Source organism: Grus americana, chromosome 15 (assembly GCF_028858705.1).
Source record: "Grus americana isolate bGruAme1 chromosome 15, bGruAme1.mat, whole genome shotgun sequence".
NCBI classification, from domain to species: domain Eukaryota; kingdom Metazoa; phylum Chordata; class Aves; order Gruiformes; family Gruidae; genus Grus; species Grus americana.
In genome coordinates this window covers 5,424,909-5,445,180 of record NC_072866.1, presented here as the reverse complement: position 1 = coordinate 5,445,180, position 20,272 = coordinate 5,424,909, and the positions used below count along the sequence as shown (strand labels likewise).

Below are 20,272 nucleotides of genomic sequence, written 5' to 3'. Positions count from 1 at the left end.
CATTAGTCCTTTAGCTGGGCCTGGAGTCCAGCTGGACCGTCCCTGGAGACACTGTGAGAAAGGGGTCTGACCTTGGCTGGCTGCCGGGCGCCCACCCAGCCGCTCTCCACTCCCCTCCTCAACAGGACAGGAGGAGAAAATAAGAAAGAAAAGCTCGTGGGTCGAGATAAAAAAGGGAGTTCACTTACCAATCACCGTCATGGGCAAAACAGACTTGACTTGAGGAAAATTAATGTAATTTATTGCCAATTAAAACAGAGTTAGATAGTGAGAAACAAAGATATAAATCCTTTTTCCCAGTCTCAGACTCACTGCTTCACTGCTGACTCCTCTACCTCCTCCACCCCGAGCGGTGCAGGGGCAGCCCCGCGCTCTCCTGACAGAGGCCCCGCTGCCAGCGCCTGGGCACAGACACCCCGTGCAAGGACTCTGCCATTCGTCTGTCCCGCACTGGCAGGGTGTACGATGCACAGAATCACCACCCAAACCTAAATCCTGTGTGTGCATTAGTGTACTGTCTCACACACACACACACACACACGAGTATTTCATTTTTATACATATACAAAGGCCCTTTGTCTAGAGTGGACACCGAAGCATTTCCTCTCTTCCTCTTGATGAGGCTGGAGATCCGTAACTTCCCGGAAGATGCGTCTTGGTGAAACCTGGGCGATTTGCTGAAACCCTGAAACAAGCAGTTGAAGGAACAGAGTGGGGATTTGTTTTCCTGCATCGTGCTTAATCTTTTAACCTGTCCGATGTTTTAATGACCTCCCCTGCCCCCAGACTGCCTTCTCCACCATTCCCAGCGTAAACACCAGCCCTTCGATTGTTGCCAGGCGGCTTTCATGGAGAAGGCTACTTTCTCCTGCACAGCATATAAGGGATTTACATTGGATTGCAAAGGAATGATAAAGTGTATCATGATTACAGCAACAGGCTTATCCTGTAGATTTTTCCTTCATAAAGCAAGCTGCCAAGGGAGCAATGCTCTTGCGAGGACTGCAGTGGCAGGGGCTGCTCCACCATCGGGCGTGCTGCTCCGCTGCAAGGCGGCGGCAGGCGATGCTGGGCTTTCGGCATGCTCAGCCCTGCTGGCGGCTGTGCCACCCATTCCCTCGCAATCAGCTACTGTCATCCTCCCCTGTGCGTGGCGAGGAAGGAATCAGGGCTGGATGCGGTGCTTTCTTTGTAGATGAAGTTCTCAGGAATAAGGTTTTAGCACAAGTTTATTCAGGGTTAGTCCACCTGTAATTGACTGTGTTTCAGTGCCGCAAGGTTTGTTCCTCCAGAACAACTCTGGAATAATTAAATAATGAGAGAGAGGAGATAAAAAAGCTGTGGGGTTAAGTGAGCTTTGGATGTGTGCTGTCCCTAAGCTTTTTGCAGCCCCAGTACTTCATACGCTGGTTCAGCAGCTGCCCAGCCTGCGGTAGCAGGCAGGTGAGGACACTTTAAATCCTCACTTGTGACTGGTGCTCCCAGGCGCTCTGATGTGCTGATGCTTCAAAAGCAAAAGATGAGATAATGACAACTCACTTCCATCAGGATGCAGTTCAGATCGTGTGGTTTTGAATTGTGTCTGCAACAAAGAAATCACATCACAAAGCGGCTTTAAGCGCAATGAGCAACGGAGGAGCTGGAAAAATAATGAAACTCTAACTGATCTACTGCAACTTTTTCAGGCATGCTCTTTTAGAGAGAAGCCCAGGTAATACATTATCATAATTTTGAACTTGAGGTATCTTATAAATATTTACCAGTTACAGTTCTTGCTAGCAAACAAATAGTAGTTAAAATCTCCAATTCCATCTTCTTCATTTGCTCAGCAGTCTTTCAATTGAACAAATTCCTCCTGGGTTGTATTTCCTGTCTGTAGCTTCCCCCCAAAGATGATAATTTCTGAAGAGCTTCAGAAAAATGAGGATAGCAGTTTCTGAGTTATGTGAGGGAAGGTAAAAAATACGCTTTTCCCATATGTTGTGATTGAAATGTTGCATTTGCATAAGTCAAAACCAGCTGTAGCTATAAAATTTTTAACTTAGCTTGATTTATTGCCCTTATTGAGGAAGGAAAAACAAAACATGTCTCAAGACGACCCGTTCAGTGGATTTTGAGTTAGGATATGAATGGTTAGGTCTAGCATATGTGCAACTGCAATATTTTCTAGTGGGGTTTTCACAAAGCCCTTGAACGAGAACATTTTAGCTTGCATAGCATGCACAGATCCAGGAGCCTTAGCTGAGGATGACACCATTAAAGGATACTCAGCATTAGTTTGCACTTAGAAATAATATTATTGCTTACAATTGTTTATTCTTCAGTAGTGTTTAAATGCTCCACAGTCATTTGGCTGCGAGTTGTGATGGTATCTTTACTCGAATAGCATCAGTAATAGCCCAGCTGGCTTCAGTGGGACGACTGACAGAGTAGGATGCTACTGAAACTGATTCGAAGTATCAGCGTGACCCAGCGAACACCCTGCCCCAAAGATCTTAAGCTGTTAAGAGCAAATATATGGAAGAAGGTGACAAATGAGACAGGGAACAGAGGCGGATACAGAGAATGCAGGGCAGTTGAATGACACCATTTCCTGTACAAACACAGGAACCATTTAATAATGGCTAACTACTTTTCAAACTGAATGTCAATATATAGGCTTAAGAACATCCTGGCTTTTCACAGAAAGGACTATAGTTTGGTCTCAGATTTTTTGTTTTGGGTCCTGATTTTTAGTTCACTCCTCCCTTCTTGTCTTCCATTTTTCATCTTAGATGCAATAAGATAAACTCCCTTGGAATAAGCGTTCCCTTCCCCTCTTCATATATTGTCAGAGGAGTCACCCTGTAAGTAAGAGATGCTATCTTGCTCCTCTCTCCTTGGCGCTGCAGTGAGATAGGAAATGGAGCTATACTTTACTCCACAGCAGCTGAAGTCTGTTCCTGGTGAAGTAAGAGACAAAATTTTCCATACATTTTGATGGGGTGAGCAAATCACACAGAAATGGCTGAGTCACTTCACTCATCTCTGTAGAGTGCTTTGAGTTCCTTAGGGACACTGGTTTATTAGTGCAACATATGCATTTGTTTATCTGTGCACTGAAAAGCTTGTCTAATTTTTTTCAACTATACCAGTTGGTCTAATGAAAGATATCATCGTTACTTACAAACCCTGTCCTACCTACGTCCTTAAGATCATTGAAGCTGCAGCAAGATACCAGTTTGTTATCAGTAGGAGTCAAAGATTGACACTGGGATAATGCTGAAAGCAGGCATGAAAAATGATATGGTCATTGTCAGCAGAAAGATTATACAATCACAATTGCATCTTGCTTGAGAAATTTCAAAAAGGGAAGAAGCCCATCACATAGCTGTTAAAGAAAATATTACGTTAATGAATAAAACCATACTGAGCTACAGCCACTGAAATGTGGCACGCTTGTCCTTGCAGTGTGTCAGGCTTTGACATCCCTTGTCACCTTCTTGCCTCAAAGACTTCTGCAAATAAAATCTTGCTGAGGTTTAAGAAGCAATTGGGGTCTGCATGAGAAAATTTGGCTGCCCTCACTGTAGTGGTCAGGGTACTCAGGGCACACACGATCGGTCCTGGGACTGCAGCTAGTGCAACTCTATCTATTTGGCTTTCTGTTCCCCACCCCATGCTCTGCAGGTTTTGCTTTTGCTGGCAAAAGTTGTTTTCTCAGTGTCAAAAAATGAGCCAAAGTCTACAGTGTAAAATGATTTTTTTCACCTCTCTCACCTTTCCGTGGCAATTGGCAGGATTTGCAGGTTTCACATTACGTGTCAAGCTGCTTCCAGAGGCTCCAAACTCCCAGACTCTTAAAAATCAATGAGCTAGACACAGTGAAAGCTCAGGAATTTCTTGCTTCATCACGTACCATACAGCATATAACGGTGTTTTAAAAGAAAGAAAACAACACACGTATACACAAACCTACCCAGAATTACAGATTCTCTACATTTTGGAGGGCTGAAATTTTGGGGAACTTGACAATATGTCTGACTGCATTAAGGCCAGATCTCACCAACAAAGAGGGTACCAGTTAGGAGCTATATGTGGGGAAGAGGTAGCAAACATACCCCTAATCTTATAGCTTTCCTCAACATTTAGGATCTGTGGCTTGAGTGGAAACGAGGGAATCTGACAGGAGTAAGTGTGATACCAACATTAAGGTTGCTTTGGTCAGCACAGAGGACCCACTTGTCCTGGAGAGGAGTCCTGGTATCTGGATCATGGTAGCAATGGTGCCAGTGGGAACACATGAAGAGAAGCAAAAAAAAAAAAAAAAGTAAATGAGCTCTACTCATGTGCTTGTTCAGCAGCACTGAGCCTCGTGGTGACCCAGACCTCAAGGGAGCTGGGGTGGAGGGGAGTGCAGGCAGGTGCTCTCTTGCCTGGAGGCCACCCTACCAAGGAAGGAATTGGGGGGTTCCTATCTGCCTCTCTCTTTTGATACACTGGGAAGGGAAAAGATAATAAGCATGCAAGTGACTTGAAAAAAAATCAACTAGCAGACAGGAAAATGTTTATTCATTCACCTAGAAAAGAAAACCTTAGCTAACTATTCATACATTTCAACAAGATCTGTTTTCCTCTGTTGGTGGAGTAATGAATCACTATTTATCTACATACGAGAAGTATCACCTTACAGTAAGTGGATGGAAATGGAGACTAATTTGAAAGTGTCATTTTGTGAAGGGCACCGGTAACATTTGTGACACATTCTAGTTTTTGACCATCTGGCAACATTGAGGGCTAAACTAATGTATAAACCTTGAGAGACCCCATTTGTAGCAGGAACTGCTTTAGACTTCAAATTTTAATGGAGATCTCAAATCAATGCCACCCTAATAATGCAGAATGGATTTGGGCCAAGACACAGTGCTGTTTATACTGGCTTTCTCTGAAAGGCCAGAATTACAAATACAAAGACTAAATCTTTCTCTCCTAAATTGAAAAAGATCTGTTAATAATTATTGTGAGCCAAGAGAAAAATCCAGACTTCTCTAGAGACAAAGGAACAGGCAAATACAACCGGGAGGTCATTAGCTTAAGCTTTGCAATTGCTGTCCAAAAGGACTCTTTTTTCAAACCTGTCAGGAATTTCTTTCTAACAATTCAGCTGTTCAAAAAGTGTCTGCTCAGATATTGCAGAAGTCAGAGTCGTACACAAAGAAAGGACACAGGGAAGAAGACATGAAATTTAGCAGTGAATCCTAATCTAAGTCCAATGATTAACATCTAAGGAATAATTCGGGGAGGCAGCTAGCCTAGCGAGTGGTGAAGTGGTGTGGGATGATGAGACTGGAGCTGAACTGGTAGTGCTGGGGTAAGTCTACACCCTTGCCTGCCTCAGTTTCTCCTTTGCAAAACAGGAATAATGACAGTGACCTTGTGAAGTCTTTCCCTTGACTCCAGCACACACCACAGATGGAAAGTGCTTGCAAAGGGAAAGTGCCGCTATTTCGGGATGAGGGAGGTGAGGCACTGAGCAGCTGAGCGACTTATCTGCAGGCACACAGCGAGTCAGCGGCAGCTCCAGGAATAGCACACGGGTCTCTCGGCTCAATGAGAACAGATAATGCTTAATAAAGAATTTAAAGCAACAATTAAGGCGCACTTCTACCAACTTTACATTAAAAGAGGAATTCCCCAGCCGCTTCTGGAAGTACATAGAGCTCAGAGTGAATTAGGGGTGCAGACCTGGGACCTAGAGAACTGCTTTGGACGAACAGTGTCACTTGAAGTGTTTTAGCAAGCGAAAACCAAAGTCAGTGCTGAGGATTAAGATTTGAAAGCAAGTACTGACATACTGAGGTCCTTGGAAATTTTGTCTGTGAGGAAATCTACTGTATAATTAAATCTGCAGTTTCCTTAGTGGGACCATCATTTCCTTCCATGAACAAAAGGATAAATTTCTTAGATATTCTGTCATGGAGTCATCTAACGTAACGAGGCTTGACAGACTGAATAAGTAACTCTACAGCTTTTAAGAATAATCTTTTTGATAGCAGTGATTCCCTGAGATGATAACCTTCCTAAAGACAACTAAGGAGTCTACCAATGAGCTGAGAAGCGTGGTTTCGCCAGCCACAGAGGAATTGCAGTCATGACCTTGTCCAGACTCTCTGACAGGATTTTGGCAACGACTGCAGGAATCGGAGGCTCGGGAGGAAACGCAAACTTCCTGGTCGACATGCCAGTTGATAAGTAATTCAGTGGGAGTCCCTGGGCCGTGCTGGAGGGGGTGCGATGTCGGCAGTACATTCAGATGAGATGAGAGTAGTCGTATCGTCAGAAAGTGTCCTACACCTGAGGCAGCCTAAGAAGAAGAGGTCTTTCAGAAAGACCACTACTGAAATACAGCTTGCCTGTGACAAAATACCTGTAAATCATTTTCTTCTCTCTGTGATGCAAGTTAGCCACAACTTTTCAAAAATTAATCTATTTGCAGGTTATAAAATATCAAAAACGTCTACGTTTGCTTCCTCTGATACCTCCCATTTGTAACTGCCATTTATATGGATGAGGCTGCTGCCCTCCAGGCACCAGAGCAAGGGTTGTTGTCTTTATGTTTGGGAAAACCTCACTGGAGGGTTTCTCTTTAAATTCTAATTTATTCAGACCAGATGAGCAGCCTTAAGTCTTTGGGTAAGAAGGTTTAGTAGTCTAGGTTTTTCTTTTACAGGAATAAATTATAACCAAATTCAAACCTGTGTGCTATCTGCACCAATCTAATTCCAAATATAAGTCAACAACAGTATGCAAATCATTTTCATCAAGGAGCATTTAGTCACGGGCTTACAAAAATACAGGGGAGGGGGTTCTCACACTGGCAATTCATGGCTACAGAGAGAAACCAGACCGTCTGCTCTGCATCTCCTCTCCCTCACTCTACCATCACACCAAGAGGCAAAACAAATGGATGAATATATTTAGGTTCCTCCACATCTAAAGCAGCTATTGGGAAGTATATTTCTGCAAGCACAAACTAGAAGTATCTATAATGAAACAAGCTATAAAAAAGCCCAGTTATGCCAGTTATTAAACCAGATTAAGTCCAGATTCACATGTCCTTTAGTTATGCTTAGAGGAGGCTCCTACTCTGAATTGATCATGGTGTCAAGAGAGGCAGTTAGTGCACTTTGAGTCATTTAAATGTGTCTTTGGCAGAAAATGGCCCTCTCAGTACTGGAATAATATCGAGATTTATCAAGTTTGAATGTCTTGTTTGCTGTAGCTGGAAATCATACCTCTGCTGCATGTCACTCGTACTAGACAAGGAGGGTACTCTGCTCACTATAGACAATCTTTTGGGGTGCAACCAAGCTCTGGTAGTTCAATATCCCACTACTGACGTTTGTGCTTATGGTTCAGTGTTCAAGGAGCCATGCCGGAATGGCTAATTTTTTTCTACTGCGTTTCTCTTAGTCTGCTATCCTAAAGTAAAGAAGGCAGAGTTTCCTGCATCATAGTTTCTTTTCCCTTCAGTGCAAAATCAATCCTAAATTGGCCTGCACTGAACTCTGATTATGACGGTTGGCTACAGGCCGACCCGTGCAACCCTGCATCAGAAATGCTCAGTGCTGCAGCTGAGAACAGACTTTCAGAAGAACCAGTACCCAGCTTCTCAGCAGGCATTTTAGCATCTGGATCCAGCTGACATTAAAAGGAGTCCAGCCCCAGATACATTTTAAAAGCTGGGCCTGAAGTCTTATGGAGCTGCCTGCATAAAGCAGCCACATCCTGAGAAAATGGGTCGTTCTCTCTGGGAACTAGGCTAGTTTGAATATCCATCCGTTTTTTTAAACATCTGAATGGGTGCTGCATGTATGGCAAACACTCAAAGCTGGTTTTCCCCTTTTGACGTCTGTTTGGTAGCTTATATGAAATAAACCATATTTTTTTTCTGCTAATTGAGTTCACGTAACAAATTTTAGTTAAAATGGAATTCTTATAGGAACTGAATGAAATTACCTAAATGAACTACATGGCTTAATCCCAGGAGAAAATACTTTGTTACATCTGAGTAGTGTTTTCTGACAGTCTGCAGTGGTGCATTCTCTTGGCAGGGGTCCCTCCATAAATCACACACTACAGAGTGTAAAAAAATGACTGTTTGGTATGTTACCATAAGATTCCTTGGCAAATCTACACGCAGGAGAGCTACTTCACGTGCCTTGGCAGTTACCTAGTGACAAAGAATGAAAAATAAGTTCACAACAAGGGCCCTCAGGAGCTTCAGAGGGACAAATGGTCCTCTGATCACTGTGAAGCTACTTGGGCATAGGGAAAAAAATTGTCAGCAAATTTCCGTGAGCCAGAAATACATTCCAAGAAAATCTGAAACATTTCTGTAACCTCATCCTGCCAGAGTGTGAAGGATTCAGATTTAATCCCAAATCCAGCAAAACACGCAATAAGGAATGAATATGAACTGAAAGCATACCGCAACTTCAGGGCTGTGGAAAGGGGCACACAGCATAAAAAAAGGAAACCACACGATCCTTTCTGCGTTCTGCCCATAGTCGGAGAGCAGGAAGTATGGTCATCAAACAGAAAGCAAAAAATTTCTAACAGCTAGTAGCAAACGTGGTCACTCAACACCTAATTAGACCTTTGGGCCTTATAGCAGCAAAACACGATACAAGCCAAAATAGTACTGAATTTTGAAGAAAACTGCTTTGCATTCACTATACAAAGGACAATGTATTCACAGTTACATCAAGGGCTTGCAGACCAGCATGCCTTCAAGTATCAAGCTATTGTGATATTAATCGTACCTTCCAAGTGACTGTGAGAAAACCTTTCCTGTAGTCACTGCCTTCCTGTGTCTTGGCCAGAGGCAGAAGGCAGTATCAGTAGGACCACTCAGATAATCCAAAGGACTGCTTTTGCACTCAGAGGAGGAACAAAATTCCGGTACGTGACCTTCACATGCACTGCTTCACACAGCTAGATAGTTGCAGTAACACTGTTTCCCTAACTTCATTTTGAGTCAGTACCATCACTCCCATTAAGGATCTTCATCGTACTTAGGAATGAATAATCTGCTGTTATTGTACCACAAAAGTGAGCGTGTGCCATGGTACACCAGATGTTAATGGCATTGTTGTATGGGAATATATGGGAGCATAACGGCACCTCCCTGGCTCCACCAGCAGTTGGCAGTCCATATGGTGGTGGCACACACCCCATACTGATGGATGCTCAGCAGATGCTCTTCAAGAGCTAAATAATGCAAACAGAGGCTGATGTGATCAATATACAGCCCTCATAGTTCAGGCACTGCTCACAGCAGTAATCTGGGGGAGGGCAGTTTCAAAAAAAGGAATAGTCTTTAAAAAAAGGCCAGTAAACCTTTCGGCATTTAAAAAAAGTAGTTACAGATGCTGCTGGAGAGAGAGTTTTACTTTGTTACCAAGCTTCTGCACCATCATTTATATATATACATATTTTGGAGAAACTTCCTATTTAAATCAAATGATTTCTTGGCCTTCAGGAATCTATATTTGTGTACCTCTATCTGGGTTTGTTCTCAAGGCACCCATGCGTGTGCATGCAGGCATGTGCACGTATGCATGCTTATGCATTCATAACATGCTTATTCTCTCCTCTGAAAATATTGGATCCCTCAAGACCAGGACCCTCCAACTGGAGTGAATATAATTTCTCAGCTCCTCTGTACTGCTCAGACAGTTACATGAAATTATCAGAATCCGGATCTTCCCGGGATAATGCTAGACTTACTCTTATTGTCATGCTTAAAGAAAAATAACCTCTCTGCTCATATCAATATTTTAGAGCATCTTCAGTGGTTGAAATTAGGTCAGGCGCAGGAAAACCGTGGGTAGTTGAGGTGAAATAAAGATCAATAAGGTTACCCGATACAAAGACAGCACAGCCAGCAGCAATCACAATATTAGCACAATATGCATCAAAACCCGCTTATGAGGGGGAGTTGCAAGAAATGGAAACAAATACTAAAACCCACACAGAAAACATAATTTATGATTCATGGGATGAGACAGGAATGCAATTTTCAGAACATCACTGAAAACAAAACAATCTAAGGGAAAAATGCATTAGGTATCAGTCCATTTGAAGGAAAAAGGCAGAAGAGCTGCAAACATTGCCCTGTACCTCCTCCATTTTGATACAGCAAGCAGCCACAGGGAACTTAATATCCAAGGTCATTAGCGTTCTTAATAACAGATTATCCTCAAAAACACCTTAAAGAGGAAAACTGTTTTAAATATAAAATTGGAATAAGCCAAAATTAGCCGATAAACTTGAAATAAAAACCCGAAAACAACACAAACCCAACAAACTTCTGTGCGTTGCTAACACTTGTTAAAAAGAGCAAAAACTACAAGGGGTTTAAATGCTTAATGTGAATTAACTCAGCCGTGTGTATTACACAGCCAAAGTCATAGAAATGGCCATTTAAATTGATTCTGGAACTGGAAGGCCTGCAGCAGATTTGCAAATGATAATGCATATATTAATAGATACTTTCACTAATTTCACTAATGACCAATTTTAATGAGAAATTTGGATTTGTAGATGAACAGAAACATTCCCATTCCATTATTTGTACACGTGCAAAGAATGCAACATCCCAGGACAGAGACCGAGCCAGTCACCATGCAGACTCATCCCTCCAAACCCACATCCAGTGCAGCACAAAGGGTCACTCACTGCCCTCGCGGTGCCGGCCCTCCTCAAGCACCTTCACAGATTCATGTCTTGCAAAATGCTGCTTGGTTCCACAAAATTGATCCCTTTCAGCTTTAAGGACGAGCTAGCTGATGACATGGGCTTGTGGAGCTGCTGGAGAAGGAGTCACATACTAAACTAGCTGACAAAATGAACGCAGACTGTTCAAAGAACTGCAAACCACAGCCCCTGAACCGCACGCGCAAACTAGAAGCTTGTGCAATCACGACAGATGTGCCCTATCCTTGCATGACGTTGTGATACTGCAGGCAGTTGGGCTCTGCATTGCTGTGGGGGAAGGACACACCAAGTAGCCTGGTGTGGCTAAGTCTGATCTGTTAAGCAGGGAAAGAGGCATCGGCTGTGTCAGGAAAAAGCTCCTCAGTCTCTGCCTCACCCCCCGACTCCATCAGCTGAGACGCACCCCCTTTCGCAGTCCAGCAAGTGAGGACATGGAAATCTCCGATAAACCCCCTGTTTCAGGGTCCAGAGGAAAGCCACCAGAAATACTTCAGGGGCTTCTGAAAAGAGCGGCCTGCTGAACTAGAGTGATCCTGCAGGCAATCTCTTGTTTCCTACAAGGCATTGCTAAAAAAGCCCAAACCAACTTCCAGTGTGTACGACTAGCTTTACCAGTTACCACACAGCCAGACAAATACCCTGACTGATATCCTTCGCTACCATTTTAGCCTTGTCCTCCACCACCTCAAGGATTCAGTGAGCACCCTATATCTGAATGAATGGAGAAATTATTTCAGCTGCAACATTAACTCTAGGGACTTAAAGGGTTTTTTTTTTTCTAAATTTGATTTATCTTGCAACTAAACCAGCTTAACAATGAACACATGCAGAGACTCATTATCTCTGCCTCTGGCTTCAAAAGGCTCTGGGAGTTCCTCGGACCCGTTCAAAACCTCGTCCACTTTCAAGTGCCATCAAACATTATTCACTAACTGTGACATGAATATCCAGACACAGTCTCTGTGTCTGATCTTTGTGGCCACCAAATTGTTACTTCCTTTCTCTCCCCATTCTCTCTATATATCGTATTTTTATGTGCTGGGTTTTTGTTTGGGGTTTGTTTTTTTTTTTTTTTTTTAAATACCTCTGCTTTCACATTTACTTGTAAGATGTTTCTGTGTCACATTCATGTTTGAATAATTGTGCCTTCCTGGGCATTCAATAAACCATCCTTGAAAATTTCCAGGTTTTATTACATTAGTGTGACTTGTCAGGAATGCTGACAATCTCTGCAAGCTCTGAAAAAAAAAAAAGCAGATAGAGTCATAGAATAATTCAGGTTGGAAGGGACCACAAGAGGTCAGCTAATCCAACCTTCCACTCAAAGCAGGGTCAACAAGGAGTCAGCATACTCATGCCTAAAGAGGTGCCTTATTCTGTGTGCACTGAGGAAAGGGTCAGATTATGAATATCTAGGCAGCAGCTACATCATTGAGTGATTTACCTCTCCAGTGGAAAGCTTTCTCCTAACAACTTCCCACCCCTCACCCCCAACTTCAGAAACTAAACATGTAACCCAGCTTGAATTGACCCATGATGAGTTTTTCTCCCCATTCTTTGCAGATGCCTCCTCAAGGAGCATCAAACAGCATGCCCTCCTTTTTTAGTTTACTAGAAGACTTAACCTAATCCAGAGTGTTAGACATGAGGTGGAAGAAATCCGCTAACAGTTCATAGTGTCTCTGATACAAAATAACCCATAATTGCCTCTTCCCCACTTTGTACCCATACCCACGTATTCCAGCATTTTTTCGTGCTAAGGCTATCAGCATTTCCATTTCTTTCACACACAATTCCTCAAATTATTTGGACTCTAGAATTGCTCTACAGATAACCAAAGCTGTATCCTTTACATTTCCATTTGTGATTGACTTTGTCATAGCCCCAGTGTTTCATTTGTAAAACGCTCCAGTGGAGCTAGCTACTCACCAGTCTTTCACATAAATACAGATCATGGTGCAAGCTTTCAGCAAGAAGCCACGTGGGAAAGAGGAACGGTTCAGAGAAACGGTGAAGTCTCCCCTCTTCATTCTTCCCCCATCCCTCCCAAAGATCATTCCTGTAACTATGAAGCATAATCCTATAAATCAGCAGAGAATTTGGTCTTGATGACTGTGCCATTTTGTTTTATGTATTACCTTGAAATGCTTTCAGCTAATTTCAGCTTTATGAAAAAATCAAAAAAAGTCTTTACAGGCTTCATATATTGACCTAATCACTTATATCTATCTTTTCTTTTTGGTAGATTGTAGTCTTGCTTTCCTCCTTCCATGTGAAATAAATCAGTAACTAAATTTCCTTTAAGAAGTGAGGTGGTAAGCTTCCTTTACTCCATATGCCTAGCATGATACTAGCTTCACACAAGCAGGACACTAGCACACATGCACGCACACACACACATAGATGGGTGTCTTGAAGACACATACAGTCCAAATATTACAGAGTCGTTTATGTGCACAAGCAAAGGATTGAAGTTGCCCTCTAACATGATCTTTGTTAGTTCTAGGTGCTCTTGGGTTCCAGAGAAACCTTTCCTGCTACTCTCTGAAGCTGCTGCCCCCACCACAGCTGGTGATCCCCTGGGAAAGAGTCTTGTACCTTCTTCATAGTCATTGGACATGAACTCAAATCAAAGCTATCAGGGACAGCACTATGCTAAGTTGCTTGCCGATGCTGCTATTAAACTTTATACTCACCACCTTGCAAAAATTTCCATTGCAGGCCCAGCAGCACAATGTGCCAAGACTGCAAGGACTTGGGTTCTATTTATCTGCATGGATTACCCATATTCCTATTTTCTGTAGGGGAAGCTCAGCTGCAGCAATGCAATGCTTTCCTCTCTTAAGCTGGCAGCAGAGGATTCAGAGAAGGCTTAATGTGTACCAAGGAATTATTTTTTTTTTTTTTTTTTTTCCAGAAAAAATAGGAAGCAGAACCTTGCAACAAACTCCATGATGATACATCTCTTAGAACCTGAAGATACCAGTTTCATTGGTATAATCACACCAAACAGAAGTGGAATTGAGGCTAACAAGCCCTTAAATTGATAGTTTCTCCTTTTAAGGATAAGGACATTAAGGACATCTTAAGTTGAAAACACATAAAGCTATGTTGGTCACGAGCAACTGGAGAAGGCGATGGTTGTCTACATTTGTGGAAAGACAAATGGCATTAGGAAAATTTTCTACCAGGGTAATCACTAAAAACACAATACACCAGAAGAGTTCTAATTAGCTCTTTTCAGATTATTGGTCTGAATCTCTCAATGATGGAAAATATGTAGGAGACTATTTAAACTTGTTTAGTTTTAAGGATGTTCTTAAAGTCATCCCTGGTAAGCGAAAAAACCCATTCCAGGTGGACTGGCTTAAAGTTAGCTGTGGCCTTCTGAGAATAGAGCTATCATGTGCAAACACACTGCTAAGTATAAATCTGAAGGATCATACCACTCACCTCTTACCCAAGTGTGGGTTTAGGTATCATAGGCTCTAGACATTTCCCAAAGAAAATATTCCAGCATTCCTATATGAATGCAATTACCGTTGTTGCAGCAGTATAAGATGTACAGAAGCCAGCCCCGAATGCTGTATAGGAGACAGCACATTAATACAAGAGGGTGGTGTAGTGTGCCACACAACTGAGAAACATGGCATTTTGACCAAACACACCAGGTTTAATACAAGACTGCTTTTATGCAGGAAGGGTGAAGGATAGTCCCATCCATTCTAGGACTCTTATCTATTTATTTTAAATCTAAGACTTAAGTGGAGACTATGAAAGCATCCACTTGCTCCTACAAACACTGTGTTGCAAATTATCTTTGCTCTGCAGTTTATGACACCAAAGTGGTACTGAAGTTCTTCCTGAGCACAGCAGCATGGAGCAAAAAGTCCAGTTTTCATCTCCGTCCTGGCTTCGGCAGGGAAAGAGTTAATTTTCTTCCTAGCAGCAGGTATAGTGCTGTGTTTTGGATTTAAGATGAGAATAATGTTGATAATACGCTGATGGTTTAATTGTTGCCAAGCAGTCAAGGACTTCTCAGCTTCTCACACTGCCCTGCCAACAAGAAGGCGGGGGGCACCCAAGAAGCTGGGAGGGGACACGGCCAGGACAGCTCATCCAGACTGGCCAAAGGGATGTTCCATACCATATGGTGTCTCACTCCATATATAACTGGGGGGTTGCCTGGGAGAGAGCACGGCTCAGGAACCAGCTGAGCATCAGCTTTGGGTAGTGAGAAATTGTGCTGTTCATCACTTGATTATATTCTTTTATAATCGTCATCATTATCATCATTATCTTCCTTTTCTGTCCTATTAAATTGCCTCTATCTCAACCCACAAGTTTCACTCCCCCCTCCCCAACCCCCCACCGATTCTCTCCCCCATTGCACTGTGGGGTGAGAGGGAGTGAGCGAACACTGTGTGGTTGGTTTAGCTGCCAGCCAGGTTAAACCACTACAGTCTCACAGGACCTTAGCTGCTGTCACAGTGGCAACAACGTGCAGTTGAGTTTAGCAGCAAATCTTGGTCTGTACCAATGTTTGCAAAACCAGTTAAGGTTGCTAAACATGTCAGTCAAGGACTCAGTACAGGTCATAGAAAACAGGAGGTACAAAGGTGAAGCATTTGAAGTAAGAGCTCTTTGGAATCAAATATTCAAATGTTTTTATTAGAGACATGCCATGAAGAGAGACACTAACTTGAGAGAATGGTTGAATAAGGCAAGATTTTGGAAATATGAATTAAAAGAATAAAGAGGACACAAGAAAATATAATACCAACTTCAACTGAGACACTCCCAACCTTGTTGGTCAATAGCTTGAAAATACTACAAAGACAACTGGCAAGAGATCAGCAGTAGACTTTTCCCTTAAGCACCATGATAGAAATTTAATCATAGATACAGTACCTTTCAAGATACCAATGAAAGCAATTTCTAAAAAGATGAAAGATAAACAGCTGGCAGAGTAAATATTGAGAACTGGAAAGGATAACAAGCACACTCTAGATGCAAGTTTACACATGAGAAAGCTTAACTTGTGCTGGTTCCTGTTGCTGCATAGTAGAGTAGAGGAGATTAAGACAAGGGTAGCTCTTTATGGACTAGTACCAGAGTCAAAGGTACGCAACAAAAAAGAGTATTTTGGGTAAAAGACACCACAGAGTCTGTGCTCCAATACAGTTAGAATTGTAACCTGTGAATGATGGAAGCATACAGAAAAATAACTCTAACAAACACAATGACTGAGATCAGAAGAGATGCTCTTCGCTGGAAGATCTGACAGTATCGGATGGATGCCAAAACCCCCTCTAAACCAATCTATAACAGGAAACCAAGCAGGGTGCAGGTAGCCCTGGAGAGGCCCTAGCAGACTTCTGTTCAATAAGTTCTGCTACCCAGATGTTCCTTTGTAGTTCTCAAAAACCTTTAAGGCTCCTGGTCAGTAAAGAAGTTTGGAAAAGATTCAAACTTCAGCTCTGCAGTGTCAGCATATTATTCCTATCTGTGCTAACTAAAGCACAGCGTTAGCAAAAAAAGCAATTCTGTAAAACAATGCCATGAAATTCCACTTTCATTCCCCCTGTACGATTTCCAGATCAAGCACTTAATCCCCTGAAACCTTCCTCTGACAAGTGTCCCTTACTGGTGCCAATGGGGATTACCCAGTTGCCTGGGAGCTGTTTGTATGTGACACTGGAGACACAAAACTTGATTCATGAGAAAGGAACTGAAAGTTTCAAGTGAGAAATACTCCTAAGAAGGTTGAAGAGGGGATAAGGACCAAAAGATTAGCTAAAAGAGTCCTTGATTCTGGAAAGCTCTTAAACCCCAGACTTGCCTTTACAGCTGTTAACTCAATGGGGTATAACTTTTGCACCAAGGTCAGAGTGCTTGGCTTGGCTCATTTAAACTGAATGGAAAAGCAGAACTGGAAATCTTGCTACTTGCTTGCTCAGGGGAGGGTGGCAGTGTCTGTACAAAAAATTAAATTTGGTTTAAAAACCGAACTACCCTAAACCTGCAAATTGCCACCAATGCACCACAGCACCTTGTCATTCCTGCTGCAAATCCTTTGATTGGAGATTTTCCTGCGCATTCATCTCACCAAATGCTGTCCTTGGCTACGTGTACAATTTCCGCTCACTCTCCCGGAAGTGGTCATCGCCACTGCTTCACAGCTGAATATTGTATCAGAGCTAAAAAAAATGACAGCCTGTCATAGGAGCTAAAGCACTCAAATTGCCTTGTGTCACCCCCATACCCTCCCAAAAGGAACAAGGCCATGTGGCTGATAGCATGGGGGATATAGGTACCTAAGTAATATCACATCTTGGCGTTAAGTAAGGAGTAACCATCAGGCCCCAGATGCTGCAAGTCCACGTAGTAGTGCACCTCACATGTATTCACATCTGTATGGCAAGAATCATTGAAAAAAGAGCCAGTTAGCAGTGATGCATCGTTTGCATTATGAAATCATGAGCCCTGACCACCTACAAAATGTGCTATTTTGGCTTATAACCAAACTGAATGATGGGTAAACTTAATGCACCTAAAAAGAAATAGCGACTATTCAAACGTAGGCAGGAAAGAAAAATTGTCTGAGAGAGGATAAGCTACAGAGGAATGCATAATATGATGGCAATAAAAGCGTTACAATGTTTAGAGACCTGAAGTATGACCCCCTTCCTTTCCCACACATCTTTTTTATTCAAATAACTGTGCATTGCAAGTCTTTCCAATAGATACAGGAACAGTCTTCAGGATGTCTTTATGGTCTTTTCTAATCTTAATCTATTTTTCACTTTAGAGATGCCAAATAGTGTTTACCAACATATAGTTATCTCACAATTGCAGTACCTCATGAGCAAATCAATATAACATTTAAGTGCATTTTCTTGCTTGTATTACAACTAGTTAACAGAAAACTTTCTGGATGTGCTTTTACCTCTTCCAAAATACGTACAATGTAGAGGTACACAACAGGACTGGAAGACGAGATCAGACATGCAGGAATAGGGCAGGTGTCTGAAGTATGAGATTTATATTGGATCAATTATTCCCAAATCTGTTAACTATCTCAAATGGACAAAGGTTTCTTAAAATTCGAAGTCTGTCTGTATTTGTGTTCTATTTAGAATTTCTATAACCCAACACACTCCCTGTTATATTGCAAATCTTTACAATTAGTAGCTTGCAAATGGAGATAAGACCTCAGCCCATCAGTGTGCATGTGTTCTGGTATTGTGGGGAGAGTATTACAGTTTTTTAGTTAAGTTCTTCACTTTTTGAAAATCCAAGCTGTTGTGAAACAGCCCGCTGTAGCAAAGCAGAATTAAATGGCATTAATTTCTGGACTCCCATTGCACATAGCAAGTACTGGAGGCCAAGAGGTTAGCGTGTTTTGGAGCGCCAGGAATGCAGCAAACAATTTCCACTGTCTTCACAAGAAGCACTGGTCAAGTGGGGTTTAGAGTTAATTTGGTTTCCACCCATTAAAATTATATGTTCCAAACAAAAGAGTCATAAAATGCCTATAAAAGTGAGAGCACTCGCACACTGAATAACTTTGGAAATGGGGTTGGCTCACAGGTGAGAAGCAGCAGGCACAAGGGCAGCACAGGCAGTCCTCCTGACCGGTGGCACGAGGGCTGTTGGGTGTGCAGGTTCCCCAAAATTCACCCTCCCTCTATTATTTCAAGTTAGCCGAGCAAAGCAACATACAAACCAGGACACAAACCATCACAGAAAGCAAGGGTGCTTGCCCTTCTCCGCCGAGTGTTACCTGGTGATCAGAACTGTCCAGTTGTGGATTTGCATGTGCAGTATACGGTGTGCTGTAAAAGCTATAAGCAGCACACTAACTGCCACGTTCTTAAAAAGCAGGCTGCTACCACACGCCAAGGACTGTGTCTTCAGATGATGTAAATCTGCTTAGCTTCATTGAGCTGTGGTAATTTACACTAGCTGAGGGATGGACCAAAGGCATTTATTAAGGCTGCAGTGTATTTAAGAACAAGCACAGATCAATAGTGCAACAAATATTCATTTCACATCACTACTTTTCAGAAGAGAGGTCAAATGGATCCTTACACAGGTTTGTGGGTTTTTTTTTTTTTTTTTCTAAAATTTCAAGCAGAGACCAGTGAAAGTCAGTAATTAAATCCCCTTTGAAGGAAGCACTGGCAATGAAGAACAGGCAAGAGCTGGTACTGCACAGAAGCGGTAGTTCTGGCTCCCCGGTGGCAGTAAGGGCTATGAGAGAGCATGACTTACCCCTGAACGGTCTTCTGGGAAGCCTGGTATCTCATCAATGAAAGGCCAGTTGGAATGAATGTAACAAATGAACAGTTCGGTAGGTTGGTCCCAAAGTAAACCAATGGAACTCTGGAAATTTAGAAATCAGTACCACTCTCTGGTTATTTCTCATTTTAATGTACGTTACTTTAGTCAGCTTTGTATTGGCATTGCTCTCTGCCTGGTTATGAGTAAGAAATACAAGCAGTGTCAACAGGGAAAAATACTCTCATGAGATTTCCATCCTAATTATGCAAACCCAAGATGTTAAGATTTTAATGAAATTTCCAAGCGTATTGACATTTTCAAATACAACATGACAAACCTGACTTTGGGAAGGAATGCAGTGCTTACTGGGAACAGAGCACACACAGCCTACAACTGAGCAATCATGCCAGACCCTGGGACAACTTGTATCAACAATCTGCCTCATCAGAACGAGACAAGGAATTGTATAATGAAAACACCTCCTTTAGTGAAAGAAAAAGAGAAGACAGACCATCATACGTTGGATGCTAAAAATCGGGGACGCCAGCGATGGTAATTTCCTGAACCTACAGCAAATATGTGAGTGATAATTTTAGGTCAGCCTCTATTCCAAAATATGGAAAATTATTTGTCTCGCAGGTTGATTTTAAATTAATATCACCACAGACCACTCTGTTTTGCTGTATAGCGGTCTGTTCTCTCAAACCTTTTCAGAGTAGAGCCCCGGCAGCTCTCCTTACAGCTTATAGCAGTGGAAAAAAAAAGCCATAGGGCTTTAAATTTTTAAGTCAGTGTTTTGAAAATACTGCTGTATGTATTAGGCTTCTCCTGTTTTAGAGGCCCTTTCCTGGAGAGTCTTCCAACAGGAATATCATTTACATCAGCAAGGCTTTTTGGCAGTTTTTCTTTTTTTCCTTTTTATAACCATGTTGCAGTGAGACATCAGTTTAGGCAGCCAGCTCTGCAATAAAACTGACAACAGGTTTATTCTCCTGCTCCTCATGGGACCGATAGGAGTTTTAGAAAAGACAGCAGGAGGGAAGGAACAGCAACAACATGTGTGTATGATCTGCTTTGTCCCAGCATACCAATTCTGCTGTTTTCAGAGTGACTCTCATTTAAAAATTCAAAGTTTTTCTTATATTTAATTAGATATTTTATTAATTTGGATTACTCTGCAGGGGCAATATATCTAGAGCAGAGGTATTAGGAGGTCTTATTGACT

At 42.2% G+C, this 20,272-nt stretch overlaps 1 long non-coding RNA gene across 1 annotated transcript in view; it reads right to left on the bottom strand.

The window, feature by feature from the left end:
• Positions 1–573: 573 nt before the first annotated feature.
• The window catches only part of LOC129213378 (uncharacterized), a 34,984-nt gene continuing 15,285 nt past the window's right edge, over positions 574–20,272 (bottom strand). Inside the window, exon 3 of the long non-coding RNA XR_008579427.1 lies at positions 574–685. This is a non-coding gene — a long non-coding RNA (uncharacterized LOC129213378). The remainder of the gene's footprint in view (positions 686–20,272) is intronic.